A 26,187-nucleotide genomic window follows, 5' to 3' on the forward strand; every position below is an offset into this window, starting at 1 on the left:
AGCTTTCAAAGTTTCATCCATATTGATCTTTGGTGGAGCACATCTAACTTTCAAAGCATCAATATCAAGAGACATTCTATCAACGCTCCTAGCCAAATCATCAATTTTGAGTAGTTTTTCTTCTGTGGACGCATTCAAAAGCCTTTGCAAGTTGATAAACTCTTTAATATTACTCTCTAGATCAGTGGGTAATTTATTGTAATTTCCATGATCATTGTTGTAGGAGTTGCCAACGTTATTAGAGGGATTACTAGGAAAAGGCCTAGGAATATAGTTTCCTCTAAAAGCATTGTTGTTGCCAAAATTATTCCTACCAACAAAATTAACATCCAAGCTTTCATTGCTACTCTCAATCAAGGAAGACAAGGGCATATCATTTGGATCTAAAGGAGCACCTTTACTAGTAAACAATTTCATTAACTCTTCCATCTTAGCACTCAACGAGTTAATTTCTTCTATAGGGTGTACTCTTTTATTAGTAGGTGACCTTTCAGTGTGCCACTGAGAATAGTTTGTCATGATATTGTCTAGGAGTTTTGTGGCTTATCCTAATATGATTTCCATGAAAGTTCCACCGGAGGCGGAGTCCAAGATATTTCTAGAAGCAAAATTCAAACCAGCATAGAAGATTTGTATAATCATCCAAAGACTCAATCCATGAGCGGGACAATTTCTAATCATCAATTTTATTCTCTCCCAAGATTGTGCAACATGTTCATGATCTAGTTCCTTAAAATTCATGATATCATTACGGAGAGAGATAATCTTAGCCGGTGGAAAATACTTGGATATATAAACATCTTTGCACTTGTTCCAAGAATCAATACTATTTTTGGGAAAAGATAAAAACCAAGTTTTTGCTCCATCTCGCAATGCGAACGGAAATAGCTTCAATTTAATCACATCATTATCCACATCTTTCTTCTTTTGCATATCGCATAACTCAATGAAGGTATTAAGATGGGATGCAACATCTTCACTAGGAAGGCCGGAGAATTGCTCTTTCATAACGAGATTCAGCAAAGCGGCATTGATTTCATATGATTCCGCACTAGTGGTGGGAGCAATCGGAGTACTAATAAAATCATTATTATTAGTATTAGAGAAGTCACAAAGTTTGGTGTTTTCAGTTATGGTGACTTCAGCATACAGAGAAGCACACAAGCGAACAGAAAGCAAGCGAAAGAAAAGGGCGAACGAAAAAGGCAAATATTTTTGTAATTTTTTTTTTCAGAAGTGGGGGAGAGGAAAACGAGAGGCAAAAAAATTAAATGCAAGAGATGAGTTTTCGATGGTTACTTGGATAAGCTTCACTTGATGCTCCCCGGCAACGACGCTAGAAATTCTTCTTGCTACCTCTTGAGCTTGCGTTGGTTTTTTCCCTTGAAGAGGAAAGGGTGATGCAGCACAGTAGCAGTAAGTATTTCCCTCAGTTTGAGAACCAAGGTATCAATCGAGTAGGAGTGTCAAGCCAAGTCTCCAATGTTCCTGCGCAAAAACAACAAACTTGCACCCAACGCTACAAAGGGGTTGTCAATCCCTTCACGATTGATTGCAAGGTGAGATCTGAAGGCGGAAAGTGCAAGAAAGTAAAACAGTAGGGCTGAAAATATGATGTGAAGTAGACCTAGGGGCCATAGTGTTCACTAGAGGCTTCTCTCATGATAGAAAATATTACGGTGGGTGAACGAATTACTGTCGAGCAATTGATAGAACCGCGCAAAGTCATGACGATATCTAAGGCAATGATCATACATATAGGCATCACGTCCGAGACAAGTAGACCGATACTTTCTGCATCTACTACTATTACTCCACACATCGACCGCTATCGAGCATGCATCTACTGTATTGAGTTCACCAAAAACAGAGTAACACGTTAAGCAAGATGACATGATGTAGAGGGATAAATTCATGCAATAGATATAAACCCCATCGTTTTACCCTTGATGGCAACAACACGATGCGTGCCTCGCTACCCCTTCTATCACTGGGTGAGGTCACCGCATGGTATGAACCCAAAACCAAGCACTTATCCCATTGCAAGAATCATAGATCAGGTTGGCCAAACAAAACCCACAACTCGAAGAGAATTACAAGGATATGAAATCATGCATATAAGAGATCAGAAGAAACTCAAATAAGATTCATAGATAATCTGATCATAAATGCACAATTCATCGGATCTCTACAAACACACCGCAAAAGAAGATTACATCACATAGATCTCCATGAAGATCATGGAGAACTTTGTATTGAAGATCCAAGAGAGAGAAGAAGCCATCTAGCTACTAGCTATGGACCCGAAGGTCTATGGTGAACTACTCACGCATCATCGGAGAGGCAATGGTGTTGATGAAGAAGCCCTCCGTGTCCGAATCCCCCTCCTCCGGCAGGGCACCAGAACGTGCCCCAGATGGGATCTTGCGGAGTCAGAAGCTTGCGGTGGCGGAAAAGTATTTTCGTGGATCTCTCCCGTGGTTTTGGATTTTTCGGGGATTTATAGGTGGAAGAAGTAGGGCAGAGGATCCATAGGGGGCCCACAAGCCTACTAGTCGCGGCCCCCCAGGCCGCTGCTAGGGGGCTTGTGGCCTCCCCTGGTGCCCTCTGCCTTAGTGCTCAAGGTTCCTGCCTATCTTTCGTTCCGGAAAAAATCTTGTCGGAGGTTTTATTCCGTTTGGACTCCGTTTGATATTCTCCTCTGAAAAAGGTCAAAAACACGGAAAAAACAGGAACTGGCACTTGGCACTGAGTTAATAATTTAGTCCCAAAAAAGATATAAATGGCATGCAAAACATCCAAAGTTTGACAAGATAATAGCATGGAACCATCAAAAACTATAGAAACTTTGGAGACGTATCATTCTCCTTCGGGCGTGTGGAGTCTTCTGGAACGCTGATTTTTTATATATTTTCTATGGAATTTTTCGGGCACTGTAAACATGGGTATAAACCTGCAATTCACAAACATTATCAGACAAAAACTGGCACTGGGTGCATTGAGTTAGTAGGTTAGTCCAAATCCTCTATTCCTAAATAGATGCCTCCCACTACTAAATTTTCCTGCGCTTTGGTGAAGCCACATCATCCGCTGCCGTAATTTTTTTTCAAAGAATCCCGTTCGCGACCTTGAGGATTCCCCACTGTGTCGTCTCTTATTTTCTCAGTGCCGACGGATTCCCCGATCCCTCTTCGCCTTCTACAAACTCCATCAAATCCCACTATGGGTCAGAAGCAGATCTATTCTCTTAATCCCACCTCATAGGTAACCTACATAAATGCTCGGGCGATTCATTTTCTCTCCCTCTTGGTATTTATCCCACCACATGTGCATCACTCCCATTCCCAAACAATGTTCTTGGCTTTCACAAGGACGAACAATCCATGAGGAGACCAAGGAGATAACTAATCTGAGACCTATTTGACAGGCGAGTTTCGTTTTTTTCATGGCAGTGAGATCTGGGAGCCAAGGTAATCATCGCTAGCTTTTCAGCACAGCGCCGCCCAGATCCCTGCTCATTCCCTCTTCGTTTTCTCATGGCAGTCAGATCTGGGAGCCAAGGTAATCATTGCTAGCTTTTCACCACAGCGCCGCCCAAATCCCTGCTCATTCCCTCTTCGTTTTTCATGCGAGTCAGATCTGGGAGCCAAGGTAATCATCGCTAGCTTTTCAGCACAGCGCCGCCCAGATCCTTGCTCATTCCCTCTTCGTTTTCTTGAACAGAATAGAGAAAGTACCATCTATTTCCGCTCAAAAATGAATTTCCTCTTTTGTACCTATTTATTTTTCCTCATGTTGTGGGTTTCTATTCTGTCATCCAAAATTTACGGAATCGTGATCATTGGCATATGATAAGATGAGAGATCCTGTTATTTCTTTTTTTTTCTTCTAAAGATGTGTTCCGTTCAGAAATTTCGCCATGACATTGGCATGTTGTGGGCTGTAAATAAAATTGAAAGAAACAAACTAATCGTGCTTGCTTAGTTACTTAGTTCATACAATAGCGATGCCCTACACAAAAAAATAACTGGACTAACAGTTCTGATTTGTTATCCCTTAACTGTTATTTCAGAGGATGTGTACAGGAAACGATACCGATGAAAATTTCCCCCAGGGTGAATAGAACAAAGAATCCAGTATGATACTCATTTGGATGCTATATACTTGATATACTGCATAGTTGTTTTACACATCACCCATCGTAGTATGATTCAGTATGATGTGCACACTTAGATTTTACCAAGATGACCCACAAAGGAGATTGTGAACTGAAGACATAGACCAATTTTAGAATAGATTTTGATCAACAGTATTCAGTTTGCTTTAGCATCCATTTTGTGTATCCTTATTTTTTTTCTTTGGAGGTTAGTTAACTTATTTACTTCAACAAAGGCATATAGAACAAATTTTCTACAGATTTTGATCAACAATATTCAGTTTGATTTTGCATCAATTTTGTGTCTCAAATTGTAGTGAACTGTTCATGTATCAGACAATTTCCTCTATTATTCCTCTGGATAGTTGGTATCCCACATTTGAATTCAGATATCTCACATTTGTCATACACCCTCATGGATGTCTACGGAAAGGAGCAGAAAAGATGCAAACATGTCCTAATTTGCTATACACGCTCAGATGGAAAATATTTTGGCCATCTCTACTCTACATGCCCATATAATCCAGTTAATAAGTCCTATGATACATGAACTAAAATTATTAATAGTAAGGCAGTTATGTCACTATAAATATAGTTCAAAATAGAAGCGTTAGCTACAGTAAGGCAATTATATGTCACTATAAAGTATCGCCTTGGAGGTGCTTCGATCATGAAGCAGTATCCATTCTTTCACTTTTTCCTTGGCATGCCTTGATTTACATCATGTTGGACATCATTATGGTAATACAAGTGGGTTGTTAGATGGTTTATATATACTTTGTAAACCTAGAGAAATGTGATATCAAGTGATATGGTTATACAAGTCTAAGTTAGACGTATCCAATACCATCATCCAGTATTTTTCAACTTAATAGTTTTGCACTTATTTTCTTAACATCATGTGCTACAAAATTCTCGCGGCAACGCGCGGGGCATCATCTAGTATGTTAAAAAAGGTATGAAAGTGTACAAAACACATAGCAATATCACCCAAAACTTGCATGGAGCAAGCAGAAATTATAGATACGTTTGGGACGTATCACCACCCCTTGTTCGTCTCGCAGGGTATGATACTAATTGTTGTATGAACTCTTCACATGATATACAATTAAGCATGTCCTAACCTTTCATATTTGTAGAGCTCAAGCCAAGAAACAGAAAACTAGCAGGTCAACTCAAAATGCTGACAAGCCTGGAATGGGCGAAACATATGCCCGTGTCCCTGATATTCCAGATGAAAATATTGGAGCTTATGCTGATCCTCCAGAAGGCGCCACTATGGAAAAATTCCCTGATGCCAAGTCACTCCACCAAGAAGTGCCAATGTGGCCATGGTGCCGAGTCTTAAAGAGAAACTCAACCCGCCAAGTCCCGTGAAGCCATCCAAAGACGCCACACCCGAAGACGATGTTGTCGTTATTATTGGGATAGGTCATACAGCCCCTGTCCGCAATGTGTTGGCAAAGCATATTGTCGGGGACGTCTGCACCAAGATGGTGAAAGGAAAATTTGTACTTGATCTCCCCAATATCGAGAAGTTAAATTTTGAGGAGCTTCACACATGATATTTGAACCGCCTTGCTGCGAGCCGGGACTTTGAAGCTGGCTTAATGAACACGATGAAGAAAAGATACGAGGTATTTATGGAATAAATTGCATTATATATTCTCCTATAGCCCCCAAGGGCCGGGTCATCTTCTTGAAGATGAGCCGGATCTTGTTTAATAATCTTTGAAAAGCTTCAGCCTGTAGCCCCCACGGGCTGGGTCATCTTCTTGAAGATGAGTCGGGTCTTGCGTAATAATCTTTGAAAAGCTTCAACCTGTAGCCTCCAAGGGACGGGCCATCTTCTTGAAGATGAGTCGGGTCTTGCTTAATAATATGAAAAGCTTTAACCTGTAGCCCCCAAGGGTCGGGTCATCTTCTTGAAGATGAGTCGGGTCTTGCGTAATAATCTTTGAAAAGCTTCAACCTGTAGCCCCCAAGGTCTGGGTCATCTTCTTGAAGATGAACCGGGTCTTGCTTAGTAATATGAAAGGCTTCAACCTATAGCGCCCAAGGGCCGGGTCATCTTCTTGAAGATGAGTCGGGTCTTGCGTAATAATCTTTGAAAAGCTTCAACCTGTAGCCCCCAAGGGCCAGGTCATCTTCTTGAAGATGAGCCGGGTCTTGCTTAATAATATGAAAAGCTTCAACTTGTAGCCCCCAAGGGTCGGGTCATCTTTTTGAAGATGACTCGGGTCTTGCTTAATAAACTGAGACTCCCCTTTCCATTAGAAAAGCAAATACATTAGCCCCCAAGTGTCAAGTGTATTGCTTGCAATATGCTTGAAACTTGACCATCCGCCTTTCAATGTAACCAAGTAGTGGTAAGGTTACTGATTATTCCGGTTTGATTTTGTAGGAAAGTATCAGTCAAAATGACGCATCCTTAAGCGGGATCCGAAAAAGTCCGGGATATCAACAAGATGCCAGGGCCGTAGTAGAGGAAAAACTTCGAGTTACATTGACAGAACTTGAACAGGTCAAGGCTGAGTATCTGAATTTTAAGGAGTCGACTGAAGCTGACAAAGCCGCCCTTGTAAAACGAGCTGAAAAGGCCGAGGGTCAACTAAAACAAGCCACAACAGAATTGACTGGTGTACATCAACATGTCTCCCATATGACCAACTCTATCTTTGGTAAGTCCTTAATATAAAATTTGTTATCACTTTTGTAAAGGACACAAAGTGCTCGGCGACTTATGCTTCATTTGTTTCTTTATAGGCCCTCTATCCACCAATCTTCAAGATGATTCAGTTTTGAAGCTAAAGGCAATATACACTCTGACAGAGCAACTTTATGTTGGCGACTTGCTGGCCGTCAAGGCTATCTGGGGGGACAAAGACCCAGTGAAGTATATCAAGGATATGCTGCGGCGGCTCTCAATTATTCCTCAGCACATAGCCGAAATAAGGAAATCATCCGCGTGAAAGGGTGTGATGGCAGCCATGAGTCGGGCAATAGCTTATGCTCCTGAACTTAAGCCGGATGAAATAGCTGGCAGCTTCCCTGAATACAAGGATGATGGCTCAAAAGTCACGCAGGAAGACTACGCGCAATGCGTAAAGGATGTTCGCCCTACGGCAAGACGCCTTACTGAAAGCCTTGATCTGCTGAAATATCACGCGGCTTATGATGATGATGGGAAGCGTGTGGCGATTCCTAGTTTCGCGCCTTTGGACTTAACACCTCAGGGCTGTAAGCCTCTTTTCACCTCTAGCGCCGACCCGTCAACCATCTTGACGTAAGAAGCTGAATTTCACGCCTTAATCAATTGCACCTGGGATGTGTATAGCTTCCAGATCGAAGACCCCGAAACCTCAGCATAAGGTGAGTCGGAGGCGGCTTAGGCATGGCGGCCCTTTGAAGCTTCAGTCCGCAGAGGAGATTGAACCCAGAGACATCTTGCCACCTGGTTAACATAAAAATTTCTGGCTTTGACGAGCCATGTAATCTTGCCTTGGAATATGCTTAAAGTTGCTTTTGTATTTGCACCTTAATGTCAAATGTTCCTGGCATTACCTTGCAATATAAGTTGCCTTGATTTGGCTATTGGCGATTTGAAGAAGTATTGTGCTTCTTCCTTGATCATCACCCATTTTGAATGAATTAATCATTGTTGCTGAATGTCTGCTTGAAAGCATAATCACCATATAAGGTGGAAAATAAGCCACCTCTATGAGTCACGGTGGGTAGATGGGCTTGCAAGGATCTAATCATACCCTAAGAGGTTTTTGCAAAAACCTTTATGTATTTAGACTGGTTGATCAGGCTCAAGTCAAGCTTCAGTGAAGCAGGTTCAGTGAACCCATGCTTTGTCTATTTTCCATATGCTGGCTCTCGCGAGTACCTCAACGTTTTAACCTTGGAAGTTGAGTGTCCAATATTTGGATTAACTCGCCAAGAGTACACGGGCCTTATGGGCGAGTCGCAAAACACACAGTCCAGTATAACCATTTAGTAATGCGTTAAATTTTTGCTAGCCAAGAGGGTAGTAAGGCGGGACTCAATGAGTCAGAAGCCCCCAAATGACCTATGATCAAGGAAAAACGAGCATAGGATAGCGGAAGACAATTCTATTACTGCTAAACGACTTGGGAATTAGTAGCCCCCAAGTAAACCGGTTTTTATCGTTCATGATCATACATATGCGCCTATGTTTGAACCGTGCATCATGGCACTTGATCCTCTTTGGCTTTACTGGTACGCATGTCTGAGTGGTCACATCAAGGCGACTTACTCTCTTTGATACCAGTAGCGTCCATGTTTGAATGGCCTCCCTGATGGCGAATCATCCTCTTGGGCGGCTTATTTCAATCAATAAAGACTCATGCTCAGATATGGGCTGAAACGGCAAAGACCCCGAATTTCATGGGCGCCCGCTTTATTGATGTAATGTAAAGAGTACACAATGATCTATGTATGTACGTAGATAAGGAGACAATGGCTCTAAGTATAATAGGGTTGCAGGTAAGCAATGTTACAGGGGCGGATTGTTTCTTCCTCTGTGGTTGGCTTGTCAGGGCGTAAATCAATCAGGAAATACGAGCCGTTGTGGAGGTTCTTGCTGACGACGAAAGGCCCTTCCCAAGGGGGTGAAAGCTTGTGCATACCCGTATGATCTTGAATCAGTCAAAGCACCAAGTCGCCCTCCTGAAAGACCCGTATCTTGACACGTCGACTATGGTAACGACGTAGGTCCTGTTGGTAAATCGCCGATCGTGCTGCGGCCAAATCACGCTCCTCCTTGAGAGCATCCAAAGAATCCTGACGTGCTTGTTCATTATCAGCTTCAACATATGCGGTGACTGTGGGAGTTAGGTGTTGTTTTGATACTCCAAAGTACAGAGGGGAGTTCTTCAAACCAACAACCCGGAGTATGCTGCAGAGGAACCATGAGTGGGGGCTTAATCCCATGCAAGATCTCCTGGTTAGCCTGCTCAGCTTGACCATTAGATTGTGGATGAGCTACTGCGGATACGTCAAGCCGAATGTGCTCTCGCTGACATAAGTCCTTCATTGCCCCCTTAGACAGATTAGTACCATTGTCGGTGATGATGCTATGAGGGTAACCAAAACGGAAGATCAACTGCTTGAGGAACTTAACCGTCATTTCTGCTTCGCAGTTGCTGACTGGCTGCGCCTCAACCAACTCCGTAAATTTATCAACCACCACCAGCAAATGTGTCGTTTTATCAGAAGATTTTTAAATGGGCCGACCGTGTCAAGCCCCCAAACTGCAAAAGGCCATGTAATGGGGATCATGCGCAATTCCTGAGCCGGCACATGCGTCTGTTGTCCGGACTTCTGGCATCCATTACATTGACGCACTATGTCCTCCGCATCAGCATGAGCCGTCAACCAGTAGAAACCATGGTGAAAGGCTTTTGACACCGAAGATCGTGACCCGGCATGATGTCCACAGTAATCTGCGTGTATCTCATTGAGGATATCTTGTCCCTCTTCAGGCGAAACACAGCGCTCGAAAATCCCACAAATGCTTCATTTGTGCAACTCGCCCTTATGTATAACTGTGGATTTGCATTGCTGTACAATCTGTCTGGCAAAAACTTCATCAGGTGGCAACTCGCCCCGAGCTAGATAAGCCATGTAGGGTATCGTCCAGTCAGAAATTGCTCTAAGAGCCGCCACCAGTTGTGACTCTGGATCAGGAACCGCTATGTCTTCTTCAGAGAGTAGCTTCAAAGAAGTATTATGTAAGACATCTAAGAACACATTGGGAGGTACAAGCTTACACTGTGAACCGAGCCGAGAAAGAGCATCAGCCACCTAGTTCCATCGACGATCAATATGGTCAATCTGATAGCCATGGAAATAACCCGCCACCTCGGTTACCGCACGCCTATAAGCCGCCATCCATGGATCCTTGGAGTCCCAGGTTCCTGACACTTGTTGGGCCACTAAATCTGAGTTGCCCAGGCACCTGACCCGACTCAGGTTCATCTCTTTAGCTATCTTGAGCCCATGGAGTAAAGCTTCATACTCGGTAGCATTGTTTGTGCAAGGAAACATGAGCTGCAGAACATAACAAAACTTGTCTCCTCTTGGAGACGTCAGCACCACTCCGGCTCCTGAACCTTCCAATTCTCTGGAGCCTTCAAAATGAATTGTCCAATAGGTGTTATCGGGCCTATCTTCCGAAACTTGCAACTCGGTCCAGTCATTGATAAAATCTACGAGCGCCTGAGATTTGATGGCGGTACGCGACATATGCTTCACATGATGAGGACCAAGCTCTATCGCCCATTTAGCAATCCGCCCGGTGGCCTCTTGGTTATGTATAATATCCCCGATGGGACGCAGAACTGACCACAGTGATTGGGTGCTCCAAAAAGTAGTGCTTCAACTTCCGGCTTGCCATGAAGATCCCAAAGACCAACTTCTGCCAATGTGGATACCGCTGTTTGGACAGGGTTAATACCTCACTAATGAAATACACCGGCCGCTGGACAGGGTATTCCTTACCTTCTTCCTTGCGCTCAACAACCACTACCACACTCACCACTTTAGAATTAGCGACAATGTACAAGAGCATCGGTTCTTTGTCAGCCAGAGCTGTTAGCACGGGCGGCTCAACAAGCTGTTTTTTGAGGGCTTGAAATGCCTCATTGGCCGCATCGGTCCAGACGAAGTGATCTGTCTTTATGAGCAACTGATAGAGCAGAATAGCCTTCTCACCAAGGCGACTTATGAAACGGCTCAGTGTCACGATGCGACCCGCCATACGCTGGACTTGATTAATGTTGGCCGTCTTCCCAAGCGAGGTAATCGCCTTGATCTTGTCCGTGTTAGCTTCTATGCCACGCTCGGATACTAAAAACCCCACCAACTTTCCTGCAGGAACCCCAAACACGCACTTCGTTGGGTTAAGCTTCATCTGATAAACCCGGAGGTTATCGAATGTCTCCTTGAGATCCCCTAGAAGCGTTTCCTTCTTCCGCGATTTTACCACGATGTCATCAACATAAGCATGGAAGTTGCGTCCAATCTGACTATGCAGACAGTTCTGGATACAATGTTGATAAGTCGCCCCTACACTCTTGAGCCCAAAAGGCATTGAGACATAGAAAAAAGCACCAAAGGGGTGATAAATGTCGTTTTCTCCTGATCCTCCTTGGCCATTTTGATCTGATGGTACCCAGAGTACGCATCCAGAAAGCATAGCCGCTCACAACCCGCCGTGGAGTCAATGATTTGATCGATACGGGGTAGGGTAAAGTGATCCTTGGGAGAAGCTTTGTTAAGGTCCGTGTAGTCAATGCAGATGCGGAAAGTATCGTTCTTCTTGAGAACCAAGACCGGGTTAGCCAACCATTCAGGGTGAAAGACTTCGACGATGAAACCAGCGGCTAAAAGCCGAGCGACTTATTCTCCGATCGCCTTGCTCCTCTCCTCATTAAAACGACGGAGGTATTGACGGACCGGATTCATTTTGGGATCTATATTGAGATGGTGCTCAGCGAATTCTCTCGGTACACCTGGCATGTCAGAAGGTTTCCATGCGAAGATGTCCCGATTCTCATGGATGAATTAAATGAGCGTGCTTTCCTATTTGGGATCCAAGCCGGTCCCAAAAGTGAACTGCTTTGAAGAGTCACGCGGGACGAAATCCACCTGCTTGGTATCATCTGTCGGCTTGAACTTAAGGGGCGGTTCAGAATCAACCGTCAGTTTCTTCAATGGGCTCATGTCAGCTGGATCCACATTGGCCTTATGGAACTTCAGCTCTTTGGCAGCGCACGCCGACTCAGCATATGCAGTGTCTCCTTCTTCCCACTCCTGGGCTATCTTTCGGGTTCCATCAACTGTAATGGTGGCCTTGAGACCCAGTATTTTAAGCTTGAGGTACACATAGCAAGGCTGGGCCATGAAACGGGTGTAAGCCAGCCGCCCAAACAAAGCATGATAAGGGCTTTTGATCTTGACTACCTCAAACGTCAATAACTCGCTTGTGTAATTGGACTCTTCACCGAAGGCCACATTCAACTTAATCCGCCCAACAGGGTACGCCGAATTGCCCGGAACAATGTCGTGGAATACCGTGGTTGAGGGCATTAAGTCCTTTTCATCGAAATTCATCCGCCGGAAGGTGTCATAATATAAAATGTTGATAACGCTACCTCCGTCCATGAGGACCTTAGAAAGCGTGTATCCACCAACCTGAGGCACCACCACTAACGCCAAGTCGCCGAGGTTATAAATTTGGGGCGGGTGGTCGGCCCTGCTCCATGTTATGGGCTGTTATGACCAATTTAAGTATCTGGGAACCGCCGGCTCAGCCATGCTGATGGCTCTCTGCCAAGTGCTTGTAGTAAACACATCGTATTGTCCGCCATTCAACTGCTTAGGGTTACTCTGAAACCCGCCCTGGCTGTTTGACTGCTGGAACTCGCCCCACTCGTTATACTGTTGTCCTCCTGGGCCTGATGACTGTCCACCATTGCGATGCAAGTCGCCTCGCCCCTGAGCCCCATGGTTAGGAAAATCGCCGAACGAAGAGCCATGCGACCCGCTCGGGCCAAACTGATCTTGCTCGGGACCTTCACCGCCTCCTTGGTAACCGCGAGCCGCCTGAAGGAGAAACTCCTGCATCACAAAATAGTTTTCCCAAGAGTGAGTGGACGGGGCACTGGGGGTACTGTGTTTGGGGCAAGGTCCCTTGAGCAGCTCCTCATAATTGCGCAGCTTCCTCCGAGTAAAGCCTCAGTCTTGAAAACCGCCTTGATTCATGTTCCGTCGTTGATTTCGCGGCCCGACGTTGGTGTTAGCAACAAAGTCGGAGGCGCCTTCCTGCTGCCTTCTTTTTCCTTGACCTCCTTGGTTATTGTTACGCCCAAAATTGTGAAAGTGATTTTTAGCTCCATCTCCTCTTTTAGTTTCACTGACCTTCTCGTCATCAGAGCCGGCGTCCTTCGTATCGTCCGACTCAGCATACCTGGTGAGGGTGTCCATCAACTCGCCCATATCCTGCACCTTTCGCTTGAGGCGGCCAAGCTTCAATACCAGTGGCTGGAAATGAGAGTTCTTCTCCAAGATCAGCACGGCCTGAGCTGCCGTAATATCGTCCGAATAGTGAATGATTTCCGCGACCCGCCGGGTCCAATGGTGATCAGATTCATCAGCCCTCTGAACATAGTGTTGGAGATCTACGATAGTAATCAGACGCTTGCAAGTTCCTCGAAAGTTCTTGACGAAGCGCTCCTTGAGTTCTACCGAGGTGTTGATGGAGTTGGGCGGTAGGTTCTTCAACCACGTACGAGCCGACCCTTCCAACATCATGGTGAAGTACTTGGCGCAGACCGCATCACTAGCATCGAGCATATCCATCGCCAGTTCATAACTTTCAACCCACGCCCCCGGCTCAAGATCAGGAATGTAGTTGGGCACCTTGGGGGGACCTTTGAAGTCTTTGGGCATGCGTTCATTGCGCAAAGCCAAATACATGCAAGGGACCCCGACATTCCTACCTTGTCCACCGTATCCCGGGGCTGGTTGAGCATAAGTCGGAACTCCTTGACCCGCCAGGACCGCCGCTGCCTCCGCCTCGGTCTGCCGAGCGGCTCAAGCAGGGTTGACAAGCGCCTGAGCATTGGACGCTGGCAGCTCTGGTAGATTGATCTGAGGTTGGTGTCGACGAGCGTCGCTGGAAACCGCTGGAGGGTCGTCTGGGAGACTCTTCGTGTGGCTCGCCTGTGGTGTGGAGTGCGGACGATCACGACTGTATGAGAACTGAGCCTGCTGGACTACCACAGTCTTTAACATCTCTATGGTGTTTCGCCCCTCCACCTCTAGGGCGGTATTCCCTCGAATGGGGAGAGACTCCAAGTGGCGAGTCGCAGCCAACACTTATCCACCGGGTTGGAGAAGTGACCCTGAGGTGTTTGGAAGTGCTGAGCCGACTGCGGGTTAGACGGGGGTCGCATCGGCTGCTGGACGATCTCCCCATGTGGATGGACCAGCCCTGACGGGTTACGATCCACGTCGGGTGTTTGTGGGCTGCTGAACAGGTGGGTTGGATTAAGGTTGGGTGAGATGCGACTCTGGCGCCTCCTCTCATAAACGGCTTCAGGCGCAACTCGTCGGTGCTCAAGTCGCCATGCCTTTGATTTCAGACGCTCATCCTCTTCATCGATCCGGGCTTGTCGATCCATCATCCGGGTCTTATCCGCATCGATGTGGCGGTGTATCTGGGCCATCTCTTCACGAAGTTTGGCTAATTTGGTGTTAACCTTCGTCTGGTTGTCAGCCGTCACGACTTCCGCCATGAGTTTTGGCATCTCAGCCATCAGATCTGACATGGCCTGAGCTAGGGTTTTGCCTGACCCGCTGGCCCCATTGGCGTTTGCCGCGTTTGGCTAGTCCTGAGACGCCGTGGCTCCTGCCATATAGATGGCGATTTGGCGGGGGGGGGGGGGGTCCTGTGGTTCTTCAGAGATCGTCGCCTCAGGGATACCACCTAGCCTTCCCTCATAGAGAGGGCAGATTGAATCAGTATCTCCAATCGACAGCTCGCCATCGGAGTTGACAGGGGTGTCACCGCCAGCTTCTGTCTCCTCCAGGAGGGCGGCTCCTTGTGTGAAGCCGACAAAGACGCGACGCTGTCTAAACTGACGCGTGGCGGGTTGGGCGAGCTGAGCCGGCCCGACGATGTCGGTGCAGATGTCCGGCTCGGGAACCGGTGTTCCGATCTTGCCGATGAAGACATGGATCTTGCCAAAGGGGACCCGGTACCCAGATTTGATTGAACCGGCCTCGGGACCCCAACTTGAGTTGTCGATGTAGTACTTTCCGCAATGAATCTTAGTCATGAGGCCGACCGCATAGCTCCCGAACCCTGGAAGGGCTCCCTTCGAGAACTCAACTCCATCGTGCGCAGGCCCCACGGTGGGCGCCAACTGTCGTGGTTTTGTCACGGCAGATGTCCTCGTGAAAGGACTTAGTGGTGAAGCCATCGCAACTATGTGGCGACTCAAAGGGGTTGATCGAGAAATGGAGGCAAGTTTACCTAGGTTCGGCCCCTCAGGTTGAAGTAAAAGCCTACGTCCTGCTATGTGTATATTGTTGTGGAAATCGATTACAAGGGTGCGGATTCTCCTGACCTAGCTCTCGATTGATGTTAACTTAAGTCTACCAGCCCTAGAGACTCGCCTTGATATACAAGTAGAGACCCTAGGTTTACAAGATTCCGGGTCACATTATGATCCGTGACCTATTATGTCTCTAACTTGCCTTGCTTCTTAAGCAGGGAAACTCCTCACGGTCTTCTCCCTTGTGGGCCATAAGTCGCCATCTTCGTATCTTGGGCCGCTTACCGGATCTTGTTAGTAAATCGCCTTGCACCTCTTGCTTTGTAGGTCATGATCCATCTTGAGTATGAACGTTGAGCCACCATCATCTTGACGAGGCCTCTTAGGGCGGGTCATACGGCGGGATAATATCCCCAACAATTGGGTTTACCTTAATGATTTCTAGTAGTTGCGGATGCTTTCTAGAGATCCAATCATAAGTTCATATGATCCAAGTACGGAAAGTATGTTAGCTCATGCCTCTCCCTCATATAAAATTGCAAGAATGATTACCGATCATGTGATAAATTGCCTAGGATGATTGTGCACACCATACCATCATTATTCCACTCTCTATTTGTAATGTATTGTAATATATTCGAAACTCTATTTAGTGTTGCAACTATTTTCATATTTTAGTTCTCCATTATCCTGCAAAGCTATCCTGTTTATACCCACGACACAGTTTTATTTCTCGTTACTAGATAGAAGCAAACGTTCGGTGTATGTAGAGTCGTATCGGTGGCAGATAGGACATGAATGAATATTGACCTTACCTTTAACTCCTTTTGGGTTCAACGCTCCAAACTTACCACTTCCATCTTTGTAAAGTGCTACGATGATTCCTTGCACTTGGGATTATCAAGCTCTTTTCTGGCGCCGTTGCCGAGGAGCAATAGCGTGGTGTTGATATTTTCGTGTATGCTTGTTTGCTTTTAACTCTAACTAGATTTTATTTTTATTTTTTTATATTTTATTGTTTTCTTTCTTTAGTTGTGGGTATAACAAACATTTTTTCTAAATTTAAAACACAAGAAAATTACTTGGCTCTTAAAAGAGAAGCAATTGGAAAATTATGCATTGAAGAAGTGAGGGTCGACCCTGAACACGTGTTTTCATGCTCATGAAAACAATGTAGAATTTTTCATGGAAGTTTCTCATAAAATAATTATCCCCTTTTATATAACACTGTACCTTAAAATAAAATGTTTGTCATAATATTCATGATGCTCGTTTGCATGTTTCATCTACCATTCTTATGAGAGGATCATTGAAATAATCATGCCTAACTAAAAGGCTTTAAAGAAAAGCGCTTGTTGGGAGACAACCCAGCACTTATATTTTATGTTTTTATGTGTTAACATGATTAACCTGCTGTATTAATCATGTTTTGTGTCTCTTATTTCAATAATGTACCAAGTAAAGCCTTTGAGATGATTTCGATGATAGTAGATTTGATCATGTGGAAAAACAGAAACTTTTTCATCAAGTGCAGAACTTATCTGATTTTACTGGAACTTATTTTTGATCTGAATGATTTACACATGGTTAATATACAAATTTCCCAGGTTTTCCTAAGTTTTCATAATTGTTTGAGTTATAGAAGTATGGTGTTTGTGTTGATCATTAGAGACTATTCTGTTTTAGATAGATTCTGTTTTTGCTTGCATATTTTTGCTTGTTTTGATGATACTATGGATTGTATCGGGGAGTATAAGCCATGGAGAAGTTATAATATAGTACCTTATGAAATAACTAAATATGAATCAATTTATAACAGTACCTAAAGTTTATGATTTGCCTATTATACTAACGGATCTCACGAGGTTTCTGTTAAGTTTTGTGTGATTGAAGTTTTCAAGTTGTGGGTGAGATACCGATATGAGCAGAATAAGGAGCACCAACACCCTAATATTTGGGATTTCCAAGGCACTCCCAAGGTAATATCCAAGGAAGACTCAATCGTCTAAGCTTGGGGATGCCCTAGATGGCGTCCCCTCTTTCGTCTTCAACACTATTTTTATATCTTACTTGGAGCTATATTTTTATTTGTCACATAATATGTGTTTTGCTTGGAGCATAATGTTATTTAATTAGTATTTGATTTATGTTCCCTGTAATATTGTTTCTCAATAAAAAATCAATAATTTCCTTTAGAATGCTTGAATTGCATGTGTGAGGTGTGGTGTATAAAAACAGAAACTTTTGTTGTAGTGCTTGAATTATAAAATTTTACTGGAATGTGGAAAGTTTCTGAAATTTTTATATAGTGTTTTATACAAATTATTTAGCTTTTACTAAAGTTTCAGAATTTTTGTAGATACAAAAGTACACTATATAAATGAATTTCTACAGAATATTCTGTTTGGACAGATTGATGCCATAGTTTTGTTATCTACTTATCCTCGAGTTTTCATGGCTTATATTGATAAATATAAATTGTAGAAATGATAGTATATAGTACGTAATGTTTGAAAATTATTATTCAACTTGTCTTAGCCGTACATGAAGTGTAGATTTATTCGTATGTACACTATCCTCTCGCACGAGTTCTTATCAAGTTTTGTGTGCATGAAGTTTTTGAGACTTAGGTGAAACCGGGATATGAGAGGATTGAACAGGATACAAAAGATCAATATTGGGGATGCACAATGCACCCGAGTAAATATTACAAGTTTCAAGCATCTAAGCTTGGGGATGCTACGCATCCCACCTATCTTCGTCAACATTTCTCGGTTAGCCAATGTTGATTCTAAGTTCTCATTATTTCACATGTGCTATTCTTGGGGCATATTATGTGTTTACTATTCCCTTTTATTTTATGGACCATGCTGGTATGATATAATCCTTGGTTAATTTATAAAATTCTTCATGTGCTTCACTCAGATCTTTGGAGTATGGCTTTATAAAATGTTTTGTGTGCTTCACTTATATATTTTGAGCCTCAATATTGATCTCTCTATATTCATTAAAAAATACTCTATGAAATTCACTTATAAATTTTTGAGAATAGTTTGATGATCACTCTTGTGCTTCACTTATATCCTTAAATAAAATTTTGAATGAACCGAATGTCATAAAAGATGAAATTATATATGCTTCATATGCTTGTCCCATGGGGAGTAGTGACTTCACATAATAAGATTATAAGCAATAAAATTTATTGGAGGTTAGTAAACATAGCATTGGTCACTTGAAGAATTCATGAAGGAACATTGAAGGAAGAGAGATTTCACATATAAATATAGTATATTGGACATCTTCTATGATTGTGAGCCCCATTAATTATTTTCAAACTTGATCAAGTAGTTGGCGTTGGACAAGGAAGACAACGCAAGGGTTATGTTTGATCAAGGTTGAGTAAATCGGTAACTCGAAGCTGCTCGCTCAGCTTGGGAGTAGTGATTAATCATTTTGTTGACCTATTAACTGGATTAATCGGTTGACTATTTACTGGTGGAATTATAAACTCAATAGAAGCAAAAATTGTATGGAACAAATCTACTACATTCGTGCCAAAATTCTTGTCTCAAGTTTGTCTAAAAATAGATGTATCTAAATACTAAAACATGACTAGATACATTCATATCTAGACAAATCTAAGACAAGAATTTTGGGACGGAGTGATACATTACAAATATGACGCAAATGACACCATTTTCCTTTCTCAATAGATGGCTAACACATATACAATAACTATCATCCATGTGGGTGTCAAAATCATCAACAAACATGTATACACTAACAAGTTTTCGATGATTCCAACGTGGTACACAACTCTGAGAGATGGCGCCCATGCGATGGTAATAGACAGAGGAAAGGTGACGGTGGATGTGCAAGGCATCTGAATGGGTCGGTCGCCGGAGGTGGCGGGTTGCAAAGTAGGAGGGGAAGTAGTAGCACACATAGGGAGAAGAGAACGCAGACGCACACACAAGGAGGGGAACCGGTTGATACTTGTGATATGCATTGGGTTTTCCATGAAGAGGAACAGGTTGTCACAACACAATGTGGGTAAGTATTTCCCTAGGTTATGAAACCAAGGTTTATTGAACCAATAGGAATATCAGCCACAACCGTCTTCAGCGGCTGCACACAAAAGAACAAACAACTTGCACCCAACACGGGCAAGAGAGTTGTCAATCCTCTTGTTCTTGTTATTTCCAAGCGAGTAAGGTGTGTAGATAATTGTAGATAGCAAGATAAAATAAAAACAAGTAAATGGCGACAAGGTATTGAAGGTTTTAACAATATGTTGTGAATAGACCCGGGGGGCATAGTTTTCCCATGGCATCTCTCATGAAAAATAGCTTATGGTGGGCAAACAAATTATTGTTGGGCAATTGACGCAAAAGCCAATAGTTATGCGATATTCATGACAATGATCATGTGTATATAGGCATCACACCCATAAATAAATAGGCTGACTCCTGCCTGCACCTATTACTATTACTCCAGTCATCGACCGCTATCGAGCATGCATCTAGAGTATTAAGTAAAACAGAGTAATGCATGGAGAACAATAACATGACGTAGACAAAGTAAACTCAAGCAATATGAATAAACTCCACCGTTTATCCATAGTAGCAGCAACACAAATACGCATCTTGTTCACATCTGTCACTGGGATATAGAAATTCGCCAGGTTGAACCTACTACAATGCACCTTTCTCACCGAAGAAATATCAGTCTAGTTGGCAAAACTATTTCAATAGACCGGAGAGTATTACAAAGCTATCATAATCATGCACATAAGAATAATATAAGTATTTAGAGGAGACTCAAATATTTATCATGAATAATCTGAACATAAACGCACAATTCATTGGATCCCAACTAATGCACCGCACCAAAGGAATTACATCATGTGGATCAAAGCGAAGATGCGATGATCATTGTATTGAAGATCAAGAGAGAGAGATTGTCATCTAGGTACTCGCGATGGACCCATTGGTATATGGTGAACTACTCACACATCATTGTGAGGGCAGCAAGGTTGATGAAGAGGCCCTCCATGATCGATCCCCCTCTGGCAGGGTGCCGTAACAGAGCTCCAGATGGCCTCCCATCAGAACAGAAACTTGTGGCAGCATAAAAAGTGTTTCGAGACTCCTTCTGGTGTTTCTAGGGTAAAAGAGAATTTATAAGCGAGAGAACATAGTCAGGAGAACCATGAGGGAGGCACAAGCCATCTAGGTGCGCCCTCAGGCCACGCCCTGTTGGCTTCTAGGCCCCTCATGCGGCCTCGAGCCTTCTTGCGATGCTCCTCGGTCTGATTTTGGTCCAGAATAAATCACCAAAAGGTTTCAGGTCAATTAGACTTCGTTTGGTATGGAAAACTTGAAAAGTGAAAAACATGCAGAAAAAGCAACTGGCACTGGGCACTGGGTTAATAGGTTAGTGCTCAAAATTAATATAATTTGGTAAATAAATACCCCAAAAGTATTCTAAAATGGTAATATATCAACATAGAACAATGAAAAATTATAGATACGTTGGAGACATATGAGCGGCAGCGGGTCGATGAGGACCTGCCCAGCCACCATCTAGGTCAAGACGAGATGAGAGGAGCGGGAGGTCCGGGAGAAGGGTTAAAGCCTACCTCTTATGAACGGGAGGGGCTCGGAGGGGTTATGGGACAAATAATAGAGCTTTGTTTACCCACGAGTAAGAATAACAACATGGATTAGGTGGCGTGACAACTGATTAATCAGTCTAATAGGCCATTTAATCGGTTTGACCCACCATTTAGTCGTCATGGAAAGTAAATGCGATGAATAGGTGTTATTTGATCCAGACACCCGGTGAGTAGCAATTAACTGGCCAATTAACTATTTAATCCGATAAATTTTTAAACAGTGTGTTTTCTTATATTCACATAGTAGTTATATTGTCATGTATCCTCTAACATGTGGTGCTTGCTTAGGATCTTTTTCTAGCCCAAAAATTCGCACGAAGTAGAGATATTACTTGTTCATCCGTAACCCTTAAACCCATTTTTTGGCCATGAGAGTACACCATACCTACCTATGGATTGAATAAGATCCTTCAAGTAAGTTGTCATGGGTGCACAAGGCAATAAAAATTGCTCCTAAACATGTATGATCTTTTATTGTAAGGGGAAATAAGCTTTCTATGATCTTGTGATGGCAAAGAAATAAAAGCGACGGACTCCATAATAAAGTTTGCTATCACAGGGGGCAATATAATGTTATGTTCCTTTTTATTAAGAGATTGCACATCCAAAAATAAGAAGTGCATGAAAACCTATGCTTCCCTCTACGAAGGGACTATCTTTTACTTTTCTGTTTTTATTTTATGCAAGAGTCAATAATGTTCATCCCTATTCCAACCTATCAATTATTTAGTTGGCAAGCATCATGTGGTGGGGAAAGATCGAGGCACATATATCCATTTGGATATAGGTGGTCATGATTCATTATTGTTAACATTATCCCTGAGGTAAATAAGTTGGGTGGCAGAACATTAAGCACCTATTTTCCTATGTGTTTAATTGAAACTGCTTGTTCTAAAAACATGGGTTGAGTCTCAGCAATCATGGAAGATTAAATGATAGTTGAGTATGTGTAATTTGCTAAATCTAAGCTCTTACATAGATCCTTCCTGGAAATAAGATGAATTGTAATTGTTTGATGAGTGAAAACATAGTTTGCTAGTTTTCAAGAAAGTTTATTGTCTATACTTTAACAGGTGATTAGCTTGTTATTTGATCATGATAAGTTCTATGAGAACATAGTTAATGTTTTATGATGCTACAAAAAGTAGTTGGAAGTAACATTGGTCGAACTTATATACTATGCTAGCATTCACACTTCATAAATTTTTCTTTTATCATTTACCTACTCGATGACGAGCAATAATTCAGCTTGGGATGATGATATATCTTCAACGTATCAATAATTTATGAAGTATTCATGCCAATACTCTACAGCTTTCATATACTTTTGGCAACATTTTATATTGTTTTTGGTACTAACTTACTTATCTAGTGTCGAGTGCCAGTTTCTGTTTTTTGTGTGTGTTCAGTTTCACAGAAAATCCATACCAAACAGACTCCAAACTCGATAAAAATTTACGGAATTTTTTGAATATATGTGAATTTTGGGAAGAAGAATCAACGCTGCACGATGCCCCAAGCTCTCACAGGCCAACAGGGTGCAGCCTGGGGGCGCCCTGATGGCTTGTGTCCAGCCCTTAAGTCAGTTGAGGCTCTCCTTCGCCGCAAAAAAGATATTTTTGCGATAATAATCCCCTCAAAATTTCAGCCCGGTCAAAGTTATGAATCTCCGAATATTTAAGAAACGGTGAAGGGCCAGAAAACAACACCGAAAATAGGAGAGAAACAAAGAGAGAAAGAGAGATCCAATCTCTAAGGGGCTCTCTCCCCTATGAGAGCCATGGCGGCCAAGGACCAGAGGGAGAACCTCTCCCTAGATAGGGAGAGGCCATGGAGGAGGAAGCCTAAGGGGGAGACTCTCTCCCCCTCTCTTTCAGCGGCGTCGGAGTGCCTCGGCAGAGCCATCGCCGCGGTGGTCGTCTTCATCAACATCACCGTCTCCATCACCTTCCCTCATCTATCTATTGCGGTACACTCTCCTGCACCCCGTTGTAATCCCCTACTTGAGCATGGTGTTTCATGCCACATATTATTAATCAGTGATGTGTTGCCATCTTATGATGTTTGAGTAGATTTATGTTATCCTTTGGGTTGATTGATCATCTTGATTGGTTTGAGTGTATGTTTTATTTTGGTTTTGTCCTAAGGTGCCTATCGTGGGACGCACACATGAAGGATTCACGCTAGAGGGTGTTAAAATATATTCATGATTAGCTTATAGTTGATAGCTATAGGGACATAAGCTTACACCCGAGTAAGGAGGTTGTTTACATATGGGAGTAAAGGGGACTTGATGTTTAATGCTATGATTGGGTTTACCTTAATGAATTCTAGTACTTGCGAATTCTTGCTAGAGATCCAATCATAAGTTCATATGATCCAAGTACGGAAAGTGTGTTAGCTCATGCCTCTCCCTCATATAAAATTGCAAGAATGATTACCGATCTTGTTATCAATTACCTAGGATGATTTCGCACACCATACCATCATTATTCCACACTCGCCAATTGTAATATATTTTAATATATTCTAAACTCTATTTAGTGTAGCAACTACTTTCATATTTAAGTTCTTCAATATCATGCAAAGCTATACTCTTTATACCCTCAACGTAGTTTTATTTCTCATTACTAGATAGAAGCAAACGTTCGGTGTATGTAGATTCATATCGGAGGAAGATAGGACTTGAGAGAATATTGATATTACCTTTAGCTCCTTGTAGGTTTGACCCTCCATACTTACCACTTCTATCTTTGGAAAGTGCTATGATTATTCCTTGCACTTGGGGATTATCAGTGGCAGATGAGATGTAGCAGCCATGGGAGGAGGGGAACGATCTACGGAGGCGGAGGAAAGGCGGTCGGAATTTGAGGAGGTGGAGGAGGGCCGGCAAGGGGAGTACCTAGGTGTCTCCATTGGTGTGGCTTCCCTGGGCGCCACCGTCGATGTGCCTTCACTGGGTGCACGGGGCCTGCTCTTGTTGTCGGGAAGGCAGGAAAAGAAGGGAAGCGAATCATTACCTTTTGCGGAATGGATGATTCCACTCCTAACCAGAGCAGGAGAGCTCAGAAATGTGGGAGGGCTTTGCGTGTTCAACTTATTTCTTGCGTGTATTCATTCTAATTCAGACAGTTGTTTCACTATGCAACCCAAACACCTGAATTGGGAATTTTGGAATAAGAAATCCAATTTGAGGCCTCAATTCAGACATTCAAATGCGGCGTAAGTGTCGTGTGTAAAAATTTCAAAAACTTTTAATGTTCCAAATGAAATATTAAAAATCAAACACTACAACCAAAGTTTTTACTTTTGCACGACACATAACAAACAACCAATTTAAACATCCTAAAGGTAAATATTGACACATTATTTTTATAATACAATGGATTTGTACAAGGGGGTAATTATTTTTGTGAGAAACTTCCATGAAAAATTATACATTGTATCCATGAGCATGAACACAAGTGTTCAAGGTCGACCCTCACTTCTCCGATGCATAACTTTCCAAACGCTTCTCTTCTTGAAAAAGTTTTAGGTTCCCCTCTATATTTTTTGTTTTCAAACTTTTTAAAAGCATACAACAAAAATAAATGACTCCTTAAAACTTCTGGGTTGTCTCTGTGGCAGTGCTTTCTTTAAAGCCATTAAGCTGGCATATAGTGCTCAAGTAATTGATCCACCCGTATCCCAAGGTATATCAAAGCCAATTTTAATTAACAATTATTTGTAATTAAGTAATGAGCACAAAGTAATATATACCATAGAACAATGGAGTCTAACTCTCTTTATATGCATTGGCATGTCATAAAAAAATGCATGCACATCAAGTAAAGGCCAATGCGTAGTATAAACAATTTCTTGCAATTTTATTGTATTGGAAGCATAGAAAGGAGATTTGGTTTCTATCTCATAATAGGTGCAATAGGAGCAGCAAGCACATGCATATTATATACATACAAATCATCATGTGTGATAGTAAAACGCAATCCAACAATATAATCCTTAATAAGTGCAAACTTCTCCCGTATAGTGTAGTTGGAAGAATTCAAAAAGATAATAGGACTATCGTTTGTGCGTGCAATAGCAACTATTTATTAACATAAGGAACTATAACAAGTTCATCTCCATAAGCATAATTCATATTGGCATCATATCCACAAGCATAGCAAACATCAGGTTCACCAATAATGGATATTTCAAACCAATCCAAGGGATCGTAGAATTCATATTTCGGTAAGCACGAAGGAAAATAAAACAATATATGAACTAAATACTTACTCTCATTAGAAGGTGGGCAAGGGCAGATAATCTGCTCTTCCTTCTTTTGTTCTTCGCTCTCCTCGTCATATTTATCATCTAATGAGCTCATTGTTTCAGCAATTCCTTCTTTCATAGATTCTTACAAAATATTAGTCACTTCTTGGGATACGAAGACTTTCTCAATAAATTTATCGATATAAGCATTGTATTCATAATTCTCATAGCAATATTTAAGTATAGCATAATTTTCAGATCTATAAACAACACCATCAAAGTTATCACACTTTTGAAACAAAGATTAAATTTCATATGCACCCTAAAAAGCAACAAATTCTTCCATTTTTCCACATCATAGTGATCATATACACCATTAGCGTAAGCAGTCAATGTCTCTTTATCATTAGATTCACATGCAAAGGGAAGGTGTGGAGCCTTCATCCTAGAGAAACAAGTATAATCATATCTCAAGCATAGATCCCAAGCATACAAATGCAACGTTTTAATTCAATCACATAAGTGTTTCCTTTTTGAGACAAACGATAACCTCTAAAGTATTCCAGATGATCTGAAGTATCTCCCGTTATCAAGTTGAATGGAGATTTTTTTTAGTATTATCAAAGTAGTATTTAATGTCTTCCACATAACGAGCATCAAGGGTTTTAGGAGGTTCCCCATTTCCATGAGTATAAAGTACAATTGTTTTTGGTGTTTTGTGTTTCATATCCAAAACAAAAGATATAACACAACTTGGAACAGAAAATAAAATATACTTATAGATAAAGCAAACAAGCACACACGAGAATACCAACCCCACGCTATTGCTCCCCCACAATGGCGCCGGAAAAAGGACTTCATATCCCACAAGCATAGGGGGCGTTTGTGGACTTTTTCGATAAGTAAGAGTGTCGAACCCAACGAGGACCTAAAGCTAAATTTAATGTTCTCTTAAGTTTTAACGACCACCCATTCAACTCTACGTGCAACAATGTTCAATTTACCTAGTA

This window comes from Hordeum vulgare, chromosome 5H, assembly GCF_904849725.1.
Source record: "Hordeum vulgare subsp. vulgare chromosome 5H, MorexV3_pseudomolecules_assembly, whole genome shotgun sequence".
NCBI classification, from domain to species: domain Eukaryota; kingdom Viridiplantae; phylum Streptophyta; class Magnoliopsida; order Poales; family Poaceae; genus Hordeum; species Hordeum vulgare.